The 14,727-nt window shown below is 36.3% G+C and overlaps 1 long non-coding RNA gene across 1 annotated transcript; it reads left to right on the forward strand.

Moving 5' to 3' along the window:
• The first annotated feature begins 8,419 nt into the window (after window positions 1-8,419).
• Window positions 8,420-14,326, forward strand: LOC131243109 (uncharacterized). Its single transcript, XR_009169868.1, has 4 exons — window positions 8,420-9,013; window positions 9,094-9,143; window positions 9,336-9,420; window positions 13,954-14,326. It is a non-coding gene; the product is annotated as an uncharacterized LOC131243109 (long non-coding RNA).
• The last annotated feature ends 401 nt before the right edge of the window (window positions 14,327-14,727 follow it).

Raw genomic sequence — 14,727 nt, forward strand, 5'->3', positions numbered from 1 at the left:
AAAACCATGAATCAAAGAAAAATAAACATCCCATTCATGCTACAAGCTTCACCTCTTAGCCCTAGCTAAGAGGTTTAGCCAACCATAGACATGATTGAACTAAAATCTCTTACGAAAAGCATAAAAATAACTAAGGAAAAAGAAGAAAGACTCTTAGCGGCGGCTCTCCATGCTTTTTCTCCACTCCTTAAACCTTGGAAGTTTCTTTGGAGCATCTAGGAACTTTTATTTATAGTTGGGGAACTCCAACTTTCGTACCGAGTTGGAAAAATCTAGAAACTGCCTCAAATTTACGCAGCCCGCTCAAAATCTACGTAACCTTAGATGAGTCAAAGGCAATCTTCAATGAGTCAAAGGTTATCTTCCACTAGTTGAGGATCGTGCATTTTTAAAAGATAATGTTTCTGGAGTTCGATCCGAAGTTTCTTCGACTGGTGGTGCCAGAGCCAGGGCTGGTCAAGCCAGAGCTTAAGCTAGTCGAGAATCATGCAAATTCTCTTCAAATCTTCGATTTTCTTCATTTCTCACTTGCTTTCCTTGGATTTTTGGCCTGTGAATTCTTCAATCTTGGTCTCCTAAGATCCATCCTTTGCTTTGGTGGTTCTTGAGCATCAAATCCATGCTTTTAACATTCTTTTCAATCCAAGCATTCAGATTCACCTTGCATCACAAACATGTATAAAATATAACATTAAGCAGTATCATGTTCATAAAACCAAGATATAAGTAAGGGAAAATATGCAATATTTGACACTCAACACTCCACTGAACCTTTATTAATGATATAACTCTGGATCGAAGCAGTTGGTCTTTCTTATTAACAATACGCACTAGTTGTTCGATATATGAAGCGTCTTCCCGGATCTCTAATGATTGCCAGTTTATAACATGAGAAACATCCTGCTCATATTTCCTTAACATCAACGGACAATTGAGACCGTAAAGCAAGCCTATATGCAACAACACTAACCCTCTCTAGAACCTCGAATGGACCTATATACCTTGGAGCCAACTTTCCCTTTTTATCGAACCTTACGACACCCTTCATAGGAAATTTTTTTAAGAAAACGTGATCTCCAATTGCAAACTCTAAATCTCTTATGTGATTGTCGACATAGATCTTCTGACGACTTTGGGCTATGCCAATACTCGTCTGGTAGCTATTATTATAAGTGAACTCGATCAATGGTAAATGATCATCCCAACTCCCTTTGAAATCAAGCACGCAAGCTCAGAGCATTTTCCCAAGGATCCGATTCACTCGGGTGAAGTAGAGGTTTAAAGCTTGATTTTCTAGTCATTTTATTGAGTTTGTAAGATTGATTATTTAACTATTTGGACACGTCCCCTTTCATTGTGATTTCTATTACATTTCCTTAATGTTGAGATTATGTTGACTAGCTTATTTCTGAATATATGATTCTAATTTTGAATTGTGTCGTTTAATATGTCTCTTCTCATACATTGTGATTTATGTTGGATTATGAATGATGAGTGCATAATCTTAGAGGGTACTGCTCATTGCGATAGCCATTGACACTATCAAACCGTAACAGTTGACACAGGTGTAGAGCGAGCCGATGCCGTTCACTAGGTCGCTAGAGTAAATCGGGTAGCTGAGAAGCTAGACAGGGTCCCTACGACCCATGTTGAGTTCTATAATTAGGCAAAATATTCCTATTTTTATTTAACGAACTTTGTTGTTTGGGATTGTATAAGTCCTGTATGGGCGATACATTTGGATTTTTATTATGGTTGGAATGTTTTTATACAATGCATGGTTTACTCTAGCTACGTTTGCTACTAACTCTGATTAATGATAAGTGGTTCAAATTTACACTAAATTTTATAAGCTAACACTTAGGTTTTTGGCGAACGAGTCATATACTTGGGTTCCAAAAACTAGGGCGTTACATGAGCAATCCTCAAATCTCACCTCACTCCACCCTTTTAAAACCCTAGAATCCTTTTAGAAACCCTAGAACCATTTTAGAAAACCTTAGTATCCCTTAGAATGCTTCCCACTCCCGTATACATCCCTTTATATAGGTTTAGAAAGAAACCTAAACAAAATCAGGAAGAGAAATCACAGAATTTGTGTTTCCGTAAAAAATCAGTGTAAACCTTTGAAGTCATCGAAGAATGAAAAAACTGTCCAGTGACCAGAGCTGAAAATCTCAAATATCATACATGAACACCGCAAGATAGCTAGGAAATCACTAAGCGAACACTCGCTCCACCCGAAAATCTCAATACGACTGAACACTGCAAGATGAAGAGAGAACAACATACAAACGTCTACTTCATCCGAAAATCATATCGTACGTGAACACCGCAAGATGGATAGGAAATCGCTAAGCGAACACCCGATCAACCCAGAAATCATGGTATGACTGAACATCGCAAGATGAAGAGATAAGCAACATACAAACTCTAGACCACTCGAAAATCATATCGTGCGTGAACACCTCATGATGGCTAGGAAATTGCTAAGCAAACACCCGCTCCATCCAAAAATCACCGTACAACTGAACATCGCAAGATGGCTAGGAAACCAACATGCAAACTCTAGACCACCCGGAAATCATATCGTACGTGTGGCTAGGAAATCAATAAACGAACTCCCGCTCCACCTGTAAATCACAATACGACTAAACACCACAAGATGTCTAGGAAACAACTAGATATGCGAATATAATCAACAAGCCACAAAAGGGCACCAATAGACCATCAAAGCCACAAGGGCAAATATACAATCTAAGCCACGTAGGGCAAATATATGGTTCAAGCCATGTAGGGAAAATATGCGATCCAAGTCGCATAAGTCAAATATGGACTGCAAGATGGTGAGTTCGTGACAAGTTTCATTCATTACATCACTCAATTGCAAACGACAAATATATAGTTAATTAACAATGTACAACTAAAGATAACATGTTATTATTGATCATTTATGCTTGCTATAATTAAAGAGATATGTTCATTATCTAACATAGGAATCAGGTGCCCAACATATTATCATATTCACATATTCACATAATAAGTAACTCAATCAAGTAACTTAGGGGATACTAAATGGGAGGGATTAAGACATCATCTATGATTAGATTAATGAATTTAAGTGGGAAGCTCAAAGGGTAAGTCCTCACATATATTAAGTAACCTAGTTGCGTGTGGCCCCCTCGATAGCATGAATGCAACCCGATCGAGTCAATCCTGTTTGTTACTTGTGCATCTGCGACCTGGTCAAAATGCTAATGAAATTGCTAGTAATCAACTATCTATAACAATGGACTCAGTGAAAACCCACTGAGTTAACTCAGTAAAAAAACAACTAAAATGGGTCTCGATTTACCTCGATTTAGTAGCTTAACTTGGCGACTTAGATCCGAATCATTCAACTTTGACCCACCAAGTAATGGTGGCTAGGTTGGACAGTGAGCCGACTCGGTCTTGACTCGATAGAACCCTTGACCCAAGCTCTGTCTCTCTCTCTCTCTCCTCTTCTCCTTTCTTTCTTTTTTTTCTTCTATTTTTTACTGGAATGTCCAGCCATGTCTGGATCAGGCCCAAACACAATTAACTCGGCTGGACTCAGTTCTAGCTGAGTCAACTCGGTAGCCATCAAACCCAAACTCTCCCTTCTTTCTTTCTCCTTTCTCTCTCTTCTTCTCCTGCTCCTTTTTCTTTCTTTCTTCCCTGCTGGAACTCCAGCAAGTATTTAACCCGAATCAGGTCCAAACCAAACTTGGTCTAGTTAGACTCGGTTTCAGCTGAGTCGACTCGACAGCCTCAAGGGGGTCAAACTATCTCTCTCCCTCTTCTATTACTCTCTCCTTTTCCTTTGTCCTTCTTCTTCTTCTTCTTTTTTGCATTCACTACCAGAAAAAGGGGCAAAGGATTCAGACCACGTTACTTTTTTGCTACGGATATAAACCTTAGCTATACTTGCTACAGTTTTAATCTGTAGCTAAAAAGTTGATACACCATTAATAATTAATAGTGTTGTAAGGGGCTCTATGAGGCCTAAAAAAACTATATGTTTTATCTAAGCCGTCTATATATTTGTTAATATTACTTTAGTTGTTGAAAAAAAAATCAGCTAGGTTGAAGGCTCAAGTGGACTACACGGTAGGAAACATTAATATTAAATTACAGTTGCTTCTTATGGTGTGGTCCAGTTAGGCCTTAAATATACCTGAAATTTGGTTTCCTAAAGTAAAATAATTTATTAAAATTATGGATAGGAATGGATTGATGAAATACACATGGTGGGCCCCACGGAGTCCCTAATTGGTTCGTCCGTCAGAAGAGCCCAAATTTGGGCGCGCGCTCAAAACAGAGCCGCGCCCAAACACTATAATCTCGCACTCTCTCTCTTGTCTCTCTCTCGCGCACTCTCTCTCCCTGTCTCTCTCTCTCTATCATTTACCTTGCAGACATGTCGTAGCTTTGTTCTACCGTAACCTAGCTGCCTTATAACGACATTGTAACGGTGCTCCAACCACACCTCATCGGCATACAAATCCAATGGATTAGGGTTTCCACTTCTAGAAGGTGATATTCTTTTGATCTACTCAGCTTTAACATATTCATGATTGTTTGATAGTGCTAAATTCATGAAATGAAATTCTCTTTCTTTTTATTTTCAGGATTTCTTCTTTGAAGTTCGATGACTCAGTTATTTTGATATTGATGTTCCTCACCAAGTGTTTACTGAAATGACTCAACGAAGTGTCGGCTAGTGGCAAGGAAGGTATGCACACCAAAAAAATACCATTTTTCCTTGATTTTGATGTTGCATATAAGGTGTTTAAGGAATACTTGCTGTTGTTTTACAAATAGTGAGAAACTGAAAGTGCCCTGTATGTGTTTGTGAAAACGCTGCATAGGCTCAATTTTGGCTAAAACTCGGCTTTACGACCTACTGACCAAATCGAACCGAGCTGAGTTCAAGCTGGGATTAGCTAGTGGTCGAGTTGAGGTCAGCTCGACTCGGTGTTCACCCCTAGTAAGACGTAATCACTCAGGTTGATACAAAATTCAGGTGGGCCTCACCACAAGAAACAGTTAGAACAGAAACATCCACCATTGAAACCTTCCTGGATCCAACCATCTAAACCATTCATAGGCTTAGTACCACTTAAATAAAGTATAGGTACAAATATCATTCCGATACAAAACTTTCATGGCACCCAAAAAGTTTCCAATGGTAGGCATTAAATCCCTTTTGTTTCTTGAGGTGTGGCCCACCTAAGTGTTATATCGACCTGATTTTTAGATCCCTTTTTTATGCATTTTTATGGCTGTTTCAGCTTGATTCTTCGAAAATAATTTCTCTTTTATTTCTGTTCCAATGTGGTAGAAAGAATTGGGTGTTCCACTAGACTTAAATTATTTAGTCTTATTGGCTTTGGATTATGAATTTCACTAAGAAATTGGATGTGTTGCTCTTTTGCCTGTATTTCAGAAAGGTAAACAAGTACCATATTTGTTTGGCAAATCATGTTTGCAACAGTAAGCAGGATTCAATTTTTTGATTTTATCTTTAATTTTCCTATTAGACTGGGTTCACCTGTCTTTCATCTAGAATGATTTTTGTTATGGTTCCTTGCTATTTTGTATGAATTTGTTGGGCTTTCCTAGTTTCATTTGTGGTCCCCTAGATGTAATTTTCAATTATATCAATGAAATTATAGATGGTCTCTGCCCAACCCATGGATTAGGATTAAACTTGGGCCAGGCTCATCCCAATCCCAACTGGTCCAACCCAATTGTTCCATGGTGGGGATCTTTAATTGTTTATCAACACTCTTAATCATGCTTATCCAATCCAGATAAACAGGCACTGTTGGATAAATGTTTGGGTTGCCGAGTTGAGGTAGGTCTGGAAATTGGGTCCCAGTACATGCCCAATTTTCAATCCTAACCAGTGAGCTATAGAATTGAGCTTTGGTAGGCTCACTAACCAAATACTCACCCCTCCAAAGGACTCTTATATTGAGCTTGGAGATCTCTAGTGTGCTGGAAAATTCTACTACAAATACATTGTGAGGTTACAAACCAATGATCTACTGTTATGAGCATAATGAATTATGTTGTAAAAGATCATTTTATTTTCTAACTTCTTGCCTGGACCACAATGAGTCATCCAAATAGGCCCTTTGTATATATTTTTTTACTTTTGGTAATCGTTTGATGTAGAGATCTCACAATTTAATCAGCCAATTAGACAAAATTTCAAATGAAGTTCATTGCTCATCAATTAGATGTGTCTCCAACACACATTTATGTACAACCCTGGACATTCATAAGGTGGCCCCTATGGAAGAACGCCCCTTTAATCCCCAAGAATCAAGCTGGTCCATTTTTCAGGTGGCAATGGATGTCTAAAGAAATGGGTGGCTTGGAAAATGACAACCAATGAGTTTTAAATCTGAAGCTGCAGTTCACTTCATCTTCATGCATTTTTTCTTGCCTCAATAAACTTATGTATGTTTAGTTTTAGATTGCTGTGGATCATTCTACAATTATCTCCTTCAAGTCTTTCAAAAGTTTTTTTTTTTAAATACTCCTTTAAATCTCCACTATTGAACAGGTGAACTGCCCCACATGTGTCAAAATGGCATGTATGTCCAACATATGAGCCTAGTGTCAGGTCTGGCACTACATATACACGAACATGCCTTGTATCTTTTTTTCTTAGAAATAAAAAACAAGTTAATATCCTTCACCATCATGTCTTAAACCACACTTAAAATTTCTAAAATATAAAAACCAATAAAGAAAAGCTTATGCCATAGAGACTAAAATCCCAAATAACTTGAAAGCATCTCAACTTTCTAATAGTTTCAACGAATCTGATCTGGCAACACAAAGTCGCAAACATCGTTGATCAGAATTACATGAACAAATTAGGCTTTGATGCCTTGAATGTTGTCTTAAGCTTCCTAGTTGGTGGCCTAACCTTCTTGAACACCAAAGGGAACTTAATTTTGGAATCATGAAATTGCTTGGTATTCTCTCTCTTGCAAAGCGAGTCAGGTATGGAAGCTGTCTTGATGATTTGAATACAAGGAGACCTTACCCTGTGGCGAGAAGCCATCTCGTCATACTTCTGCTCAATAGCACCATTAAGAGTGGTGTCCCGATATTCCTTGTACATATTGTGGTAGCCAGTTCTACTTTGGTACCGCAACCAAATTCTGTAGTTCTCAACAATGGTGGGATTCCTCTAAAAAATCTAATTGATGGCAAGCACTTGCCCGATACTGATGGAACATGCCTTGTACCTAAATCCAGGTTGGTCCCAACCCTCAATATGGGCAATCCATCAAATGGGTCCATCCTTGATTTCCCCTCTCTCTCAAAAAAATCACTTTTGACTAGATGATCTTAACTATCCAATCAATGGCTAAGGAAATTGATGGTTTATATTGTTCACACTATAAACAGTCTATTAATCTAGACTTTCCATGATGTGGGTCCTGATCTTGATTGTCCATTCATTTTTCCATATCATCGCGGGTCATGAGCCCAAAAATGAATGGGCATTCAATAATCATTGTTTCGTCTTATGTAATCCACATAAGATTTGGATCTTCCTCTTTTCGATCTTATGCCCTAACATGATGTAGAAAAATGGATGAATGGCATGGATGAAACACATACATCATGCGGTGACCCGCACAACACCGTCAGTAGGCAATCCAGGTCCCTCGTGATATGCCCATGAAAAGTTAAAGTTATTCAAAGACTAAACTCCAATGATAGTCATAGATGCATGTGTTTAGAATTAGATCCGTGAATGGGTGAAAAATAATAATTATTATTTTTTTTGTAAGGTACAGGTTCAAAATGAACCCCATGGTTAATCAGGATCCGGCTATAACAGATAGGAGTGGATGACACTAAGTTTTTCGAACCCTCATTTTATTTTTGGAATCAGAAGCTTTATGAAGTTTGCACGAGAACACCTTCCTGGTAGAGAAACCATTCTTTGTCCATGCGCCACTTGCAGATGTTTATTTCTTATGATGATTTGGAAATACATCTAATGAAAAATGGATTCGACTCAAGCTATAGGGTTTGGGACATGCATGGTGAGCATGTATCACCTAAGCGTACTGAATATGCATCAAGTTCCCAACAGTACCACAATGTCCTGAACTTAAATGAGGTTCACAACACGATTTTTCAAGAACTCAGTGGTAATAACCTAGATGAAGTTATACAGGATAAGCTAAATGTGACCCCTGTAGTCAAAGGCATCTTTGGGGAAAATGAAGCTGATGAGTTTGAAGAAAATCTACGAGACGCAATGACTGAACATATGTCATCTCATGAGTCTTACTATTTGTAATTTTCTTAACCCTGTAGTGATTATCAAAAGTAGTGGGCCATCATTGAAATATTACCCTTGTAGTGAGTCCAATTAAGGTATGGATAATATATGGTTTTAGTTAATGGTAAATGGTACCTTTTATTGTGGATCACCCCTGGACCAAAGACTTGGTACCTATTGTTGTAAGTTCGTATTGATTTCGCTAATTGTAATAGAAAACAGACTCAAGCTCAAGCTGGGGGAGATTGTTACCACAATTTCAACTATCAATAAGCACAATTTAGAAGGCAGATTTAAATTTTATTTATTTATTTATTTATTTATTTTTAAATTTCCTTTAGAAATGCTAATTGCTTTAATAGAGGATTAAGTTATCCAAGGGGTATTGACTTTCTACGGGTAGTGTCATCAGTAGATCTTGGTTATTTTTTCACTCAAATGTACTCAAATTTTAGTTCTTTATTTATATTTTCAGATACACAATTTTCTAGTTGTTGCTTCTGTGTTGCAAATTGGCATTCAACTTTTACATCCAAGTAAATTTCTATTTTATTGGTGTTGTTTATTAATATGTCCTGCTAGTGCAGATAAAACCTTTAGTGAAGCCAACCAAAGACATAATGAAAGTTCGTCGCATTAAATATGCTTAGCATGAGTTTTTTCTTGAGGGTACTCATCTTCCTCTTGGTCCATGATATCCTGGCTTTTTGTCATTTCATTCATATAATTTTTTTGTTCTATCAATGCAGCTAGGTACAACATTGGTGCAGTTATCTTACTTTGGGCACCCGTAGTCTTGGTATGTCTCATTGTCCTTCAATAATTTAATATATCGAGATTTCTTTCCCATCATCATTTACATTTTTCTTCTTAATCGATACTTGGAAGTTAATATAATCATTTACTCTGTTTTACAATCTTTAAAATCTTTATTTGTAAATCTATGCCCATATGCATTGTCCGAGAAACTAAAAAACTTACTCATTCTCAGATTGCATTGTGGAATATGCATCCATTATTCAAAGAAAGGGCGACATTCCAAGCACTCACACTTTCTCTCCTTGCTAGCTAAATTGGTGAGTCTTCTTTCCTTCATACTATATGATTCATTGATGAAGTGGCCTGGCCATTTGGACAGGCCCATGTTTATATATAATCTTGAAATTGATGAAGTAGATCTGGATGTGCGTCGGAGCTATTCGGATGTTGAGCGGGGGTCCTGAAAGGTGGGAATCGCTGTTATGATCATGATGAAGCTGTCTATTTCCTATGGACAGCAATATGGGTGGTCTGGCCATTTGGACATGCCCATGTTTATATATTTTCTCGAAATTGATGAAGCAGATCCGGATGTGTGTCGGAGCTATCCGGATGTTGAGCGGTGGTCCCTGGAATGTGGGAACCACTGTTATGACCATGATGAAGCTTCCATTTCCTATGGACAGCAATATGGGTGGCCTGGCCATTTGGACAGGCCCGTGTTTATGTATTATCTCGAAACTGATGAAGCAGATCCGGATGTGAGTCAGAACTATCCGGATATTGAGTGGGGGTCCCTAGAAGGTGGGAACCGCTGTTATGACCATGATGAAGCTGTTCATTTCCTATTAATAGCATTTATATCTTTATTTGCAGGGACCACACCTTAAACCTATAACCTAAACCTAAACCTTTACCTATAACCTAAACTTTAACCTATAACCTAAACCTAAACCTATAACCTATAACCTAACCTAAACCTAAACCTATAACCTAAACCTATAACCTATAACCTATAACCTAAAACTAAACCTATAACCTAAACCCGATCCTAAACCCGATCCCGAACCCAAACCCGATTTCCTAAACCTATAACCTATTCTCAATTCCCTAAAACTATAACCTATAACCTAAACCTAAACCTAACCTAAACCTATAACCAAAACCAAAACCTAAACCAAAACCTATAACCTTAACCCAAACCAAAACCTATAACATAAACCTTAACCTAAACGTAAACCTATTACCTAAACTTATAACCTATAACCTAACCTTAACCTAAACCTATAACATAAACCTATAAACTAAAACCTATAAACTAAAACCTATAACCTATAAACTAAACCTATAACCTATAAACTAAAACCTATAACCTATAAACCAGAACCTATAACCTATAAACTAAAACCTATAACCAAAACCTATAACCTAAACCTATAAACTAAAAACCAAACGTAAATCTAAAACCTAGAACCTAAACCTATAAACTAAACGTAAATCGAAAACCTAAACCTAAATGTATGCTCAAATCCCTAAAACCTAAACGTAAATCTAAAACCTAAATGTATGCTCAAATCCCTAAACCTAAACCTACACCTAATCTTAATCTCAACTCCCTAACCTAAACCTAAACTTAAACTTGAAAACTCAAACCTAAACCTGATCCCGAACCTGAACCTGATTTCCTAAACCTAAACCATAACCTATTCTCAATTCCCTAAAGCTATAACCTATAACCTATAACATATAACCTAAACTTAAACCTTAACCTAAACGTATAACCTAAACCTTAACCTACACCGATAACCTAAACCTAAACCTTAACCTAAACCTACAACCAAAACCTTAACCCAAACCTAAACCAAAACCTATAACCTTAACCTAAACCAAAACCTATAAACTAAACCTTAACCTATAACCTATAACCTATAACCTAAACTTATAACCGATAACCTAACCTTAACCTAAACCTATAACCTAAACCTAAACCTATAACCTAAAACCTAAACCTCAACCTAAAACCTAAATGTATTCTCAAATCCCTAAACCTAAACCTACACCTAATCCTAATCTCAACTCCCTAACCTAAACCTAAACCTAAACTTGAAAACTCAAACCTAAAACCGATCCCGAACCGGAACCCAATTTCCTAAACCTAAACCTTAACCTATTCTCAATTCCTTAAAGCTATAACCTATAACCTATAACATATAACCTAAACCTAAACCTTAACCTAAACGTATAACCTAAACCTAAACCAAAACCTATAACCTTAACCTAAACCAAAACCTATAAACTAAACCTTAACCTATAACCTATAACCTATAACCTAAACTTATAACTGATAACCTAAACCTATAACCTAAACCTATAACCTAAACCTAAACCTATAACCTAAAACCTAAACCTCAACCTAAAACCTAAATGTATTCTCAAATCTCTAAACCTAAACCTACACCTAATCCTAATCTCAACTCTCTAACCTAAACCTAAACCTAAACTTGAAAACCCAAACCTAAAACCCAATCCCGAACCCAAACCTGATTTCCTAAACCTAAACCTTAACCTATTCTCAATTCCCTAAAGCTATAACCTATAACGTATAACCTATAACCTACACCTAAACCTAACCTAAACCTATAACCTTAACCTAAACCTAAAACCTAAACCTAAACCTAAAACCTAAATGTATTTTCAAATCCTTAAACCTAAACCTAATCTCAACTCCTTAACCTAAACCTAAACTTGAAAACCCAAACTAAACCTAATCTCAAACTCGAACCCGATTTCCTAAACCTAAACCTTAACCTATTCTCAATTCCCTAAATCTTTAACCTAAACCTTAACCTTAACCTAAACCTATAACCTAAACCTAAACCTTAACCTAAACCTAAACCTATAACCTTAAACTAAACCAAAACCTATAACCTAAACATTAACCTATAACCTATAACCTATAACGTAAACTTATAACCTATAACCTAACCTTAACCTAAACCTAAACCTAAAGCTATAACCTAAACCTATAACCTAAAACCTAAACCTAAACCTATAACCTAAATGTATTCTCAAATCCCTAAACCTAAACCTACACCTAATCCTAATCTCAACTCCCTAACCTAAACCTAAACCTAAACTTGAAAACCCAAACCTAAACCCAATCTCGAACCCGAACCTGATTTTCTAAACCTAAACTTTAACCAATTCTCAATTCCTAAAGCTATAACCTATAACCTATAACCTACACCTAAACCTAACCTAAACCTATAACCTTAACCTAAACCTATAACCTAAACCTAAACCTAAAACCTAAATGTATTCTCAAATCCTTAAGCCTAAACTTACACCTAATCCTAATCTCAACTCCTTAACCTAAACTTAAACTTAAAAACCCAAACTAAACCCAATCTCAAACCCAAACCCGATTTCCTAAACCTAAACCTTAACCTATTCTCAATTCCCTAAACTTAAACCTATTACTTATAACCTATAACCTAAACTTAAACCTTAACCTAAACCTATAACCTAAACCTAAACCTTAACCTAAACCTAAACCCATAACCTTAACCTAAACCAAAACCTATAACCTAAACCTTAACCTATAACCTATAACTTATAAACTAAACTTATAACCTATAACCTAACCTTAACCTAAACCTAAAACCTAAACCTAAACTTATAACCTAAACCTATAACCTAAAACCTAAACCTAAACCTAAAACCTAAATGTATTCTCAAATCCCTAAACCTAAACCTACACCTAATCCTAATCTCAACTCCCTAACCTAAACCTAAACCTAAACTTGAAAACCCAAACCTAAACCCGATCCCGAACCCGAACCTGATTTTCTAAACCTAAACCTTAACCTATTCTCAATTCCCTAAAGCTATAACCTATAACCTATAACCTATAACATATAACCTACACCTAAACCTATATCCTTAACCTAAATCTAAACCTAAAACCTAAATGTATTCTCAAATCCTTAAACCTAAACCTACACCTAATCCTAATCTCAACTCTTTAACCTAAACCTAAACCTAAACTTGAAAACCCAAACTAAACCCGATCTCAAACCTGAACCCAATTTCCTAAACCTAAACCTTAACCTGTTCTCAATTCCCTAAAGCTTTAACCTATAACCTATAACCTATAACCTAAACCTAAACCTTAACCTAAACCTATAACCTAAACCTAAACCTTAACCTAAACCTAAACCTATAACCTTAACCTAAACCAAAACCTATAACCTAAACCTTAACCTATAACCTATAACCTAAACTTATAACCTATAACCTAACCTTAACCTAAACCTAAAACCTAAACCTATAACCTAAACCTAAACCTATAACCTAAACCTAAACCTATAACCTAAAACCTAAACCTAAACTTAAAACCTAAATGTATTCTCAAATCCCTAAACCTAAACCTACACCTAATCCTAATCTCAACTCCCTAACCTAAACCTAAACCTAAACTTGAAAACCCAAACCTAAACCCGATCTCGAACCCGAACCCGATTTCCTAAACCTAAACCTTAACCTATTCTCAATTCCCTAAAGCTATAACCTATAACCTATAACCTAAACCTAACCTAAACATATAACCTAAACCTAAACCTAAACCTATAACCTTAACCTAAACCTAGGTTTTGAGTTTAAAAGTTCATCCTAGGTTTGAGCACATTACTCATGTTGGATTTTGCCATAGTTTAGAAGATTTGTAGGTACATTTTTGATTTCTTCATATATAAGTGTTTTTTTTATTATTATTATTTATCTTTCTTCCTTTTGAGATGTGTACAAAGGCATATTTGTTTGATTAAGTCTACAAATGCTGTTTTTTATAGGCTGACAAGCTAAAGAAGTCAGTGGAGGATTAAATTCATTTTCTCAAGGGAAGGGTTTCAGAACTTGAAAGTGATCTTGTGTCGATGTCCACAAAAGTTACATATGCAGTTTTAAGAAAAGAAGAAGCTCTATCTTCTGCATTTACTAAGATTGGCCGTCTAAAGGAAGAAAATTCTTTAAAAACGTAAGCATTATTGAATGCATATGGAGGGTGTTTACTGTGTTGGAGTATATTTGTTTCTTGCACATGAGGGCATGCCTTAGTTGTAATTCTTATGATAGGTTGAACAAAGTGAAGTATTGTTTATTTAGAAATGTGAATATAGGATGCATTGTATGATTTGATTGCTATTTGTAATAAATGCATCATTTTTTTCTGATTGCATTTTATGTACTATTTCTATCAGTATTAAGCTTAGATGAGTTATCAATCATAGCAGGTTCTTGCAATGGAAACAGGTCGTATTATTACAATTTTAAAAAAAATAGCTACGAATATAATCCATAACTATTGCTACGACTTTAGTCCATAGCTATTGGTATCTATTGCTACGGATATTGTCCGTAGCTATTGGTGTCTATTGCTACGAATATAATCTATAGCTATTGGTATCTATTGCTACAGATATTATTGGTAGCTATTGGTATCTATTGTTATGGCTATTATTCGTAGCTATTGGTATCTATTGCTACGGATATAATCTGTAGCTATTGGTATCTATTGCTACGGATATAATTTGTAGATGTTAGTATCTATTGCAACGGATATAATC

The sequence above is a fragment of the Magnolia sinica genome, chromosome 4 (assembly GCF_029962835.1).
Source record: "Magnolia sinica isolate HGM2019 chromosome 4, MsV1, whole genome shotgun sequence".
NCBI lineage: Eukaryota > Viridiplantae > Streptophyta > Magnoliopsida > Magnoliales > Magnoliaceae > Magnolia > Magnolia sinica.